The sequence below is a fragment of the Euwallacea similis genome, chromosome 35 (genome assembly GCF_039881205.1).
Source record: "Euwallacea similis isolate ESF13 chromosome 35, ESF131.1, whole genome shotgun sequence".
Classification (NCBI taxonomy): domain Eukaryota; kingdom Metazoa; phylum Arthropoda; class Insecta; order Coleoptera; family Curculionidae; genus Euwallacea; species Euwallacea similis.
Window position 1 is genome coordinate 960192 of NC_089643.1, and position 12430 is coordinate 972621.

Genomic DNA, 12430 nt, shown 5'->3' on the forward strand with positions numbered 1-12430 from the left:
ACTAAATTTTTAACGTTTCGAAAACCTTTTCCGTGCAAATATTCCACCTCTTTTCTTTTTTTCTACTTTCGACATTATTTACAACAAGATTTGACAGATGGAGTTGTCATGCGACTTTGACATTAGATCATTGTCGACATAGTTTGCTTGATACATCGCTTCTGTCGTAGAATGTTGCAGCAAAAATATATTAAAATTAGGAAAAATATAAAATTCCGGATACTTTCTAGACGGACCATTTTCGCTACCAAATTCTGAAGAGCTGCATTTCCGTAAGGGTAAGTTTTTGGAAAACAATTTACAAGCATAAGTGCAATCGTGCAACTCTTCGTTGGGCGGCCGCATTTCTGGAAACACTCCGTATAATTCTGAGGAAGAGATTCAAAAATCATGAAGACTATGGTGGAAAACTATAAGTGTCTCTCTAAATAAATAACCAGCCTTCCCCCAATTGAAATTCGCCGGAGCGATAATAGGGTTTTCCTCCCTTGCTGCGCAAATTCTATCGCTGTCGACAAAAATTTTTATATGCGAAATGAAGTATTCAAACCCAATTAAATCACCTCCATACATTTTCCTTCCTCTGCAAACACGAATTCAATCCGAATATCGGGCGCATTTGTCAAGTTACCTGCACCTGACACCTTCTGGTCACATTGTGCCGTCCAGTGAATCGATTCATGCCGACAATATTACAAAGTACACGTGAAGCTAGATGTGAAGCATGGAGATAGATCCGTTTTACGTACGACTCTAACGCATCGTCTTTTTGCATGTATTTGCCTAAAATGGCCGTTTTTCCATGCCGTTAAACGCTGACAGTTAAATAGATGATTGACCGGAGTTACGATCTATCGCGGACGTAAATTTTATTCGTTTATGGAAAGTGTGCCCCAATTTTTACGACCAATTTATTCTCGACCTTTCAGGTCCTCGTTGATGTCCCATTACCAATTTCGCTCACCGAGCAATGCAAATTTATAATATCACCAGCTCTGCAATATAATGCATTTACCAGCTCCGTGTTTGCTAATGAACTATATCTCTAAAAGCACACACACACATAAGTACAAGCTGCCGCATTGTGCAGAAACATAAATCTGCTAGTATTGCTTGTTATATCCAACCACACAACGTACCCTCTCTATGTATTGAAGATAATTAATCCGCCATGTTTCGCATATAATATTGTTTCGGCATAATTACCATCCGTGTTCTTGTGCTATGGCTGCTGAAAGTGAATTATTATGCGAGAACCGCTTTTACAGTAAATCACCTTACGAGCTGCTAGTTACGGCCAATTAGAATAAGTAGAGTTTAATGCCCTGTTATTGTTTTCAAATTTCAAATCGCTTGTGAAAACCGAGAAAAGTCTTAATTGATCGGGGGATTAATTAGCTGGAACAAGGGGCCCCTAATAATAACACTCGGTGACGCGTAAGGTAAATAACACTGACGACCCAAGTTAGTAATCTTAGTTAAGTTGGTAGCAAGCAAGGTCCAACAACTTCATTAATCTACCCGGATACTATTAATGTTCGAATTGCGGAGCTTTACTTGTGAATTTAATTGGAAATAACTCGAGAGTCGATTCGAATAAGGATTATCAAATTTTGGCCATAAACTTCGAACGGCGCAACTTTGTACCATTAAATTCTCAAATTAACTAATCTGTTATTCGACACTCGAATCAAATGATATTTTACCCGGGATTTTATTACTACCTCTGGTTTCTGTAAGCCAACTATCTCTTATGCATAAATTCAGCTACGTCGACATTATTTTCACCTGATGCATTAAAGGTTCTCGGGGTTTCAATGGGGAAGACCTATTCATTTCGGCTACATCGTGTTAATCTAGTTGTTTTAAATGTTCCATCAGAGACGTCTCTACCTGGGATCTCTAACAGGGTTTGCCTACATCTGCGCCTACAGTGTGTTTTATTTGCTCTATACTAACCGACCATACGCAATCCTACGCCACGACCCAGAATGAGTGGACGTAGCGTGGCTTTTTTCCTCCCTTTTTGGCAAAAAAGCAAATACTTGTTTTGAATATCTAAATCCGCAGGTAGTTTTACATTTAAATTAAGAGAAAGTAATAGAACATTTATTTCAAATAAAAGACCAATTCAAGTAGTGCCTATTATACACCTTAAATGTACTGTACGAGGCATGAAAAATTGCTCGATGCAATTTGGAGCTTTAACTCGATACCATATTTACGTAATAGAAATATGGATTCTCCATGTGGCACATCGATATCTAACTCAGGAATTTAGACCGTGTGGAGCCCTTCTGTTCTAAAAATGAGACCAATTTTATCGTCCATTTCTTCTAGGTAATTGAGTGAACTTCACCTTTTTGTTCTTTTAGTTCTGTATTCCATGTTTGATTCTACCCTGAGGAGGAAAGCTGTACCGAGAACAGATTTTCTTTCTCCCGCTTTCGAAACCACTCTCGATACTACCGAAACTGAACATTTGCACCAATACATTTCCAGAGAAAAAATCTTTCAAATGTAGTGTACAAACAGTAAAATTTCTTGCTTGATTGGCCCTTCGTGGTAGGGGGGCTTCACATTTTTACACACAAGAAAATGCAGTAACTGAATCTTTTAATAAACCAAAATTTGCACAAATTGTTACTGCTTAAACAGACCTTCTGCACCACTATATTTCGGGCTGAAAAGTCTCTGACGTGTTATGTGTAAACAGCAAAATTTGCAACTTGATTGATGTAGGAAAAGTAACGCAGAGGGATAACAGTTTCCAACCCGCCAAAGCATAGTTTTAGTTCAAAAAAGTTTTCGAAGTTTTAAAAAATAGTTACTACCAAAATACACTATCTGCACCAATATATTTCCAATGAAAAATCTCTTAGATATGCCGTATAAGCAATAAAGCTTCGTACTTGATTAATTCATCATAGAGATGAAGCATTCTAGACATGAGAAAGTACGCCAGGTACTGACGGATTTTCAAAAAACCGACTTTTTTTTTATCTTTTCGGTTCGTATACGAAACAGACCTTCAACGCTATTGTGGCAATCTGTAGACTTAAGTATTCTGCATAAAAGTCAAATTTTTAGTTTGACGTAAAGAAAATACGGTCAAGGCATAGTCTCGGGGCTAAAAACTTTTTAAATTTTGAAAAATTCTTACTACTAAAATAAACCATCTGGACCAACATATTTCCAGTAAAAAAACCTCTCGAATAGAGAAAAACTACTTTGTTAAAATTTTGACTGACTTTGAAATATTTAATTTTATTTTCAAGTAGCTTTCTAGACATAAGTATTTATCAGATCTTTAGAAACATTCAATTGATTTTAAAGAGACTTTTGATTCATTAATGATTTTCAAGTCATCTTTGGACATTTTATAAGATTTTCTCAATATTATTTGAGATTTTTTGAAACTGTTAAGTGAATGTAAAATAATGTAAGGGAGTTTCTTGGTGACTTTCAGAGGATCTTTTGGAAATCTTATTTGAGATTATTTTCAAGGGATCTGAGGAGATTACTTTAATTTCTCGATATTTTCGATTTCATTTTAGAAATTATTCAGAACTTTGCAGATATTTTTTAAGGTTTTTTGGGGAACTTTAAAAATCCCCGTAAATCGTTTATCATTTTCAAGGTATTTTAACAGATTTCTTATTATTTCCCTTGTACATTTTTTTCAGTGATTTTTCGCAAAAGCCTCTTATATTCCGGTATCACAAACTTTTCAGTGACACCCGAATTAATTATCATTCGGATCATAAGACATTTAAAAAAAATGATAAAAAGAGAAATTTTGTATTATTTTCAAGGTGTTGGATCAAGTTGCTGCATCTGGATATCGCGAAGCCTCTTTTTAAAGTAATTTTAGTCTACCTCAATTTTCCAAATTTTTTTCTGTTCCCTGAAAATTGACATTCGCAACTACGGTAATGCATTTTAAACATCTAAATGCAAATTTCGATGTAAATGGGACCAGCAGGTGACCGTTTTGCCACCGGAGCCAGTCTGATCTATTCCGTCCCTGATGGTAACCACAAAACGAGACTTCCCGCAACGAAGGATTTTAGACTAAGATATTTCTCAAGAATTGTCTATTAATTTAATGCTTGATGACTTTTAAATATACAAGAAGGCACTATTAGAAAACCCTACTATAACAAAGAGTTTTGAAAAATTATAACTGCCAAAGGCACTTTCTGCACCAATGTATTTTTAAACGGAACAATCCTGCTAATAAGCACTGAAACACCGGAGTAGTAGAATCGCAGCAGCTCATAAGAAGTCCTGATGCAAGACTCTACAAGAGAAAAAATTTTAAAAATTTGACTAATAAACATAGACTTTCTGCACCAATTGCTTTTTATTTGAAAAACCTCTAAAGTGTTGTGAAGAAACGACATTTACAGACAGAAGAGAATACTCTCACCACCACACAAGACCAGACATGTTTTTACAAAATGCATAAGTGAATATCCTCTTTCCAATATCAAATTTCCCAACGCTTTTTTTCAGTTTCTTAACTCCTTTCTAGATCTCAATACACAAAGAGGAAACCACGATTCAGCTCGCCAAACCCCTTGCCAGTCCGAGGTTTCTCCCCTGAGGCAAAGAGGGTGCTTTCCGCCAGATATAGTCACACTTTCATGTTTACATTGGTATAAATAGATGGTTTTGTCCGATGCAGTGGTTCAATATACACTTAGCCGTTTATTAATATTGGGGGACGGCTTTAATACGCTTCGCACTTCCCTTTGCCTTTGTGATTCAGATTTTATTAATATGACGACAGTTTCCAATTTATCTAAGTAAATACAGGGTAGGAGATAAAAGCTGTCGCTGATTTGCAAATTAAGTGGAACATCTGATGGGGCAGACGCGACGATTTGGAAGTTAGTATTCTTCCCGTGGTGTCCTATAGGGATGCCTTTTTTACTTGCATGCAAACAATATCGAGATATTTAATAAACATCCATAATTTATAAGGATGGGATGTTATGTTCGGAGTTGTTGTTTGGAATGTGTTTTTCGAGCCATTCGAACAAGAATTATGTCACGGCTCGGCGGGAATATCAGCACCGACAGATCTCTGAAACACAGGTGTTCGCGCTTCAAATCATCATAACCTTCAGATATGAGCAGATTGGTGTCACAAAAACACCGAAATGCCTCCCTTGTGCGAATTTTGCCGCCTGTTACACAGCAGCTCCTCATGAGAAATATTTCAAAGAGATAAATCTCTTGACGGCCATTTTAAACGATATAAAATATCACTTTGAGTTTTTCTCAAACCCATCCATCGGAGTTTTTCCAACATGTTCTTAGCATCGCTTCTCGAAAGGGCAAAGGGAATAACCGCCAATTTCGGTTTTACAAAATAAAGCAATTTAAATTTCCACAAATTAATAGTAGAGAATTTGCCGTTAAATTTGGGCTACCTAATGTTTTATTTAATATTCTATTTATGGGAAAACCTGAGAGGGTGAGGGAAAATGTATAGAAGGAATCCAAGGGGAAGAACGTCGCTTTTAGCAGTTGTAGCAGTTCTGCATAGAATTTTTTTCCCTATTGTCCTTTCATTTGATTACTTATTTTTTCTTAAATTATGCTCCAAGTGTCTTTTCCCAACCCTATAATCAAAGACAGGTACTTAAGCAGTAGTGCATGAACCCACAAAGGGCACTTAAGCAAATAGGCACTGCCTAAGTATCTATAGATTTTTTGGAAAATATTTTTCTGAAATTAGAATCAAATTACAATAGTGATTTTTTTATAATTTGGTGTCCCAACGGAACCTGATTGGTGTAATGAAGGGCAGTAGTTAACTTGAACTTGCTTGCAATTTGCTACTAAATTATTTGAATATACTTTAACTTTTTATAGTACTTGGCCCCAAGTTCGTTGAGTTCTGACGTTTACGGCCTGATTCATGTAATAACAGGGCAGTACTTAGCATGCACGTACAAAGAGGCATTTATGCCTAAAATGGATTGTAGTATTATCTTAAATTGTTTATAAATTTTCATACCGGATTTAGAAGCAATTACGCTATTAATTTTTCAAAATAATTGAATTCCGCAAATTTCTCTGATTTACACCGAAATTTGGGGATTTATTTACGGAATCCCAGGGCAGTACTTAACATAAAACTGCAAAGATTCATTTATAGAGTAAGTGAAAACTTGAATATTTACAGAACAATAACCAACTGCACGATTGATTTTTTTTTTCTCAAGATGTCTCTGAATTTTAAAGCCTGATCCATGTAACAAAGCAGTACTTAACACAAACCTACAAAGAGGGATTTACATCTAAAAATAGACTTCTTTAATTTTTTGCAAATTTTTTTACTAAGTATAGAAACAAATTTTGCCAGTGACTTTTTGTATGATTGAGTTTCCCAGCTTTCCTTTATTTGCGCTGAAGTTTACAACGCAATTTATAAAATTCCACACCAGTACTTAACATAAAACTAGAAACGTTCATTTACGGAGGAAAAACTTTAACTTTTATAAAACGAAGCAAAGAGCGCCAGTGATTTTTCCCAAAAAAAAATCCTCAAGCTTCTTCTGTTTATCCTGAAATTCGCAGCCTGATTCAAGCAACAAAAAGGCAGAACTTAATATGAACCTACCAAAGGGCATTTACTCAGAAAAAATCCACCTTATCTGATTTTTTTTCAATTTTGCTACTGGATTTTTGGCCTTGTTTTTTTGAGTAATTCTATGCTTCAAGTTTTCAGGTATTTCCTATGAAATTCATAGCCCGATTCATGGAATAAAGGGGCAGTATTACATGAAACTATAAAAAGACATAAACTCAGAAAAATAGGCTTTTTCTTAGGATTGCTTAGGTCTTTTGCCGTTTTATTTAGAATCGAACTACGATACTGATTTTCTTAGAATTGCACGCTATAGAATTTCTTTATCTCTCCTCGAATTTAGAGCCCGATTCATGGAAAAACAAGGGAATACTTAACATAGTAATTTTCTGGGAACTTCTCTAATGAATTTGGAGGCTTACTTTCTACTAATTATTTTGTTAATTCCTGACACGTTTCTCCTTAGTCCTATGGTCATTCCACGAAAGCAAACTTCTCATTTTCGTCGTTCAATTTGAATCGTAGAGCTGTGTTCTGAAATAGATGTTCTCGATATTAATTTCTGCAGTTTCGGTGCTCACCTAATGATTCACCACATCTTTATGCCGCTCACCGACGGAACAAAACAATGCAACAAGAACAGGACGAGCAAGAAGCCGAAGCTCAAATACAAAAAACAATAGTCACTAAATTTATGCCCATCAACCAACTGTGAACAAACCAGAAATCATCTGCGATGCCTCAAACAGTTGCGTCGCGTCATAGCCGTTCTTAGATTTATGCTTCCTTTATTCTCGGTCCTATATTAATATTTCCATAACAATATTATGTATCTGTCATCGGAATTGCCCGGTGGGTCCTTTATGCGAGCCGCCGCCCATTTGTTACGACTGTATCCAGACATCCATCGGCGGCGCAGACAACCGTCACCAAGACATGACTCTACTGAAAAATAATACTGAAAAATTTTCAGATGTATCATATATGCGAGCATTTGCATGTCTTGGGCCTGCTGACGCCGATGACAGATTTATTGGAGACCTTCTCCGGGAGCAGTTGCGGTATTAAAATCCCTTATTGTTGAACTGTCACTGTATGAAGTGCTTTTCATGTTGAATCGCGTGTATCGAGGACGAATTTGCTTATTATTCTTTTATATTTGTGGGAGAATAAGTGAATGTATTCGCGAGTAAATACGTACGTTCTTAAGTCGAAATTAAACTTTGAATGCTCCCAAATTTAAGCTCTAGCTCGTAAATTTCTCCGTACTAAGACAAAGGCGATGAAAAATTACTTAAAATGAGATACAAAATTGCGCTACAGTGATAATGAGTTAGAAGTTCTGGTCTCCAGTGATCGCACGTTTAATGATGATGCTTAATGAACCGAGCCTGGAATTAAAACGATATCATTTTTGATTGGAGTTCTGCAGGATTAACATAAATTTTCTTTAAAATTTACCATTAGCCTGAAGCGATTGGGCTCTTTTCATAACTTTCCAGAAATGCATCCGAACTTTTTTCAAAATTTTTAACCACCTGGATTCTTCACAGAACGATCCCTAAAGTGTACAGGAAACAAATCACCCTGTAGCTATTTCAATTACTTATTTTCATATTTCTCCAGAAAAGTATCTGAATTTTTATATTTGCCGCATACCTGAATTCTTTTCTTCCCGGAACTTGAAATAATCTTTTCAGAATTTTCCTAAAATAGCAACTTTTTTAAAATTTTTGTTCAATCCTGAATTTTCGTAGGTACCATTCAACATATACCAGGAGCAATCTGATTTTGTAACAAATTTTCTCATTGAATATTTACTTATTCTCCAAATTTGCATGAAAACCATCACCCAAAAATAAAATCAAATAACTAAATAAAATGATGTGAAAGTGATCAGTATTTGCGTACAAAGTTAGATGTTCTTGTCCACATTTTACCAAACTTTCACATTTTAAACCCCTAATGAAACTCTAAAATTAAATTTAAAAATTTTTGCGGCCCAAATTGAAACCACAGAATTCAGATTTCGGCGTCGAACTATGGATTTTTTCCATATATTATATAAATTTTTTCGAATTCATGCCACAGCGTTTGTGTTCGCGATGCGAATTCTTAAATTGATTTTACTCTAAGTGATAGTGCAGGATTCAAATTATTTTACATAAATTGTTGAATTTTTTAACCCTGTAATTTCATTACAAAATCAAAACCTTTTGTCCAAATTTTAAGATATATTGAAATCCTATAATTTGAATTTCTACTCAAATTTTCAAGTTCCCTTAAATTTTATGTGAAAAAGTAAATAATTTTAATTTTTGACCACAAATTGAAACCACCGAATTTCAATTTACTTTCAGAATTGAAGCCGCTGAATTGTAATCTTTTGTAATGAATTTTTAATGCTGATTTTTTTATGTTTTGTATTTGAATCGATTTCGAATTGATTTACAGACTTGATTTCTCGTTCATAACACCGCTCAGAATTTAAAAATTCATTGGGTTTGAAAAAATCGCAGTATAATTTTTTAATGTACAATTATTTTCCCAAATTTCGGAAAATCTTGATATTTTGAACTGAAATCAGAAAACTTCATGTTCAATTCGAAATTTTATGTTTTTTTATTTTTTGGCATTAAATCGAAACCGCAAAATTTATATTTTTGTCTCGACCTTGGGATATTTTTAACTTTTTGGATCCCGAACTGAAACTACATATTTAGACTTCACACTCATAATCTAGAAATCTATTGGACTTGACATGAAATCGTACTATTTAGATTTTTTATTGATTGCGAAAATTTTTAAATTTTTAACTTAGTGATTTTACTACAATACAACGTTCGGGATGTTTGCTTAGATTTTCGGATAATTTGATATTTTGAATCTTGAATTGAAATCTCAAACACTTCTTCTTCACTCATTTGTTTCTACTCTCAGTGTGAATGAAAATAGTCCGTCTTCTCGAAATATTCCCCTATTTCAGTTAAATAGGCGGACGGTGAAGTCACGGTCAAAACAACACAAACTAAATATTACAATATTTAATTCAACCGTAACTAGACCATGACCCGGACGATAATGTGAATCGTCCTTTGGCATATAAGATGCAAAAGATCATGTCATTTTCTCCGAATTCGCCGCCATGAATTAGTGCCTCATTTGCCATAAAAACGAGGTCAAAACTGTAAAAACAAGGCTGCGTCAAGTTCTTCTAGGTCGTTGTTCATTAAGATGGAATATTGAGGACTTCGAAACTGTCCATTATTTTTGGTAAGCTCGTCCTGTCCATGACGTGGACAGCCGAACTGATGCCTTACATAGAAATAGCAAACCACAAGTAACTTCTTTTAAATGTCCACATTAAGAAAACCTAATTGGAAAGCCACAAATCACCGCAATCCACTTCTGCCCCAAAACTGTCCATAAATCTATATTATATCTGTTTGGGTCCTAATTAGATAAAGTTTTCGTAGTTTTGGGCCTGCCAGTGACACAAAGGCAGACCTGGGGCTGGACTTGTCTCCGAATTTCTTTGTACTCGGGCTAACCAATATTTATTATATCGATACTGTCATAAAACTTTTCGGGACGCGCATGAGAAACTGGTCGGCGCATTGTGATTGTGCCGAAAAAAGGTGAGGAAATTTAAAATTCATTTTTTAATCCTTTTTTAGTCTGAATAAAATGTCTCAAATCTTGTTGATGTTGATATATGCCCGAAGGTCATTAAAATAATTATTCTCCAATTAAACCGGTACCCACCGACAAAAATCTCATCATTTTCAAACGCGACTCACTTCTTGGAGACAAGGTGGAAACATCTGGTATAATCTACCATAAACCAATAAAACTGACTGGTTGTACTCTGTTTGCTTGTATTTGGCGTGCGATAAATAAATTAGATACTGTCGCGCCGCCATTGTATGGTATAAAAGCTACGCGACCGCACAGAGAGCAATTTACTTGTCAATAGCCATTAACATTATGCTTATTAATCTTTAAAATGAGTGATTGATTGATGATGGCAGACGAGTTTCGATTGGATACTAAAATAGGCCAATAGGGTTTGCATCATGTGCATGCTGACGCCGGATGATAAGGCGGAGAAATCTTATTGGTTCAGCATTCGCAATCACTTGACGCTGCCTAAATGTTGTGATTATGTGAACGAAAGACTTATTTAGGTTTTTAACGAAGGAAAAGGTAGTAAGTAAGTTAATTATCTATGGTCTAGAGGTTTTCGAAATTTCAAATTTAAAAATTATTTTTGCGACTCCTTAAAAATACAGCTTGATTCGCTTTTGATTTTCGATCAGTCAAAGTGCAAGCACTTTAAATAACCAGTGGCTTAACTTGGCGTTTTTAAAGGAGCAATTCGGAGAAAAATTCGTTTTTCCAAACTTCAAATTTTACTTTTTATTTCTTCAAAATCCAGGTTGATATGCCTCTGATTTACATAAAGCTTAGATGCAAATTTTTATGGAAAAGACATAATCCTGTAAAGGCATTAACACCAGTGACGCAGCGCAGTTTTTTGAGTAATCATTCAAAGAAAAGCTCTGTTTTCGCAAATTTAAAAGAAAACTTTCGAAACGTTCAAGGTACAGCTTGATACTCCTATAATTTTCAAAAAAATTAAGGTCAAAGTTTTTATGCAAACGATCCACAGAGATTTAAAACTTTTCTACCTTTAATAATCAGTGACGTAACAAAGTTTTTTAAGTACCTAATAATTCGAAGAAAAATTCGGTTTTTGATCATTTAGAATCTAATAATTTTTATGTTCTAATTTTCGAAGAGCCAAGGTAAGAATTCTCATAGGGACAACGTTCTCGTAATAATAAGAAAAGAAACTCTAGTAAGTCTTTTTTGATTTGTTCAAAATACAGCGTGACATGCCTCTGTTGTTTCGAAAAGCCACAGTCCATGTATTTTAACGTACATGTTAATTGTCGCAATCGACGCGCTCTTAAGAGCTTTGCTATCTTCAATATTCAGTGACGTGACATTTTTTCTTCAATAATAATTCGAAAAAAACTTTATTTTGAAAATTTTAAAATTTTGTATGTTCAAGAGCCAAAGCCTCTGGTTTTCGCACAGCTAAAGAGAGAATATTTTGGTAATTAATGCTATTCTAAACCCATTGTTCATCTTACTAACCAGCGAGATAACACAACTTTTTTCTAGCAAATAACTTTCTGTAAAAGGAGGTTCGGTTCTTGGAAACTTATAAATTAAATATCATCTGTTTGTTATTTGGGTTCATATGCCTCCGAATCTAGTGCAGCTTAATTCGATTTTAACATATTTTTTTAAGGTGATATATCGAAAAAATGTTTAAAAGAGCTTAATATGCGTATCCCTGCATTGTCTAACAATAAGCCAAATTCCAATAAAACTTGAGTGTCAATAACATTTTCTAATATTTCAGAAGCGTTAAGATTGCATTCACCAATAATACTTTTTGTGAAGTAATTTAAATCTACCGGTGTTGTCGCATATTGTACCATAACTCATGTTTTAAATGACCCCATAGCAGTTAATAAATTGGCGTGAAATCTGGTGATATAGGGGGCCATTCTATTTTGCCCGCCACGCTTTATCCCATCTAACAGGTAGGAATAATCTAATTTAAGTAAGCTCGTAGCTGTTCTTCAAGATGAGGAGTAAGTGTGGATCTTTAACAAAATGCGGCACAATATCTAAAGTTTTTTCATTACTTGTTGCCGGTTTTACTCTTGCGGAACGAAATATATTTTTACATCTTACCCGTTTCTCGGAATCTACTGATGGTTTTTAAAACTGTAGGTTCTGCTACTGGTT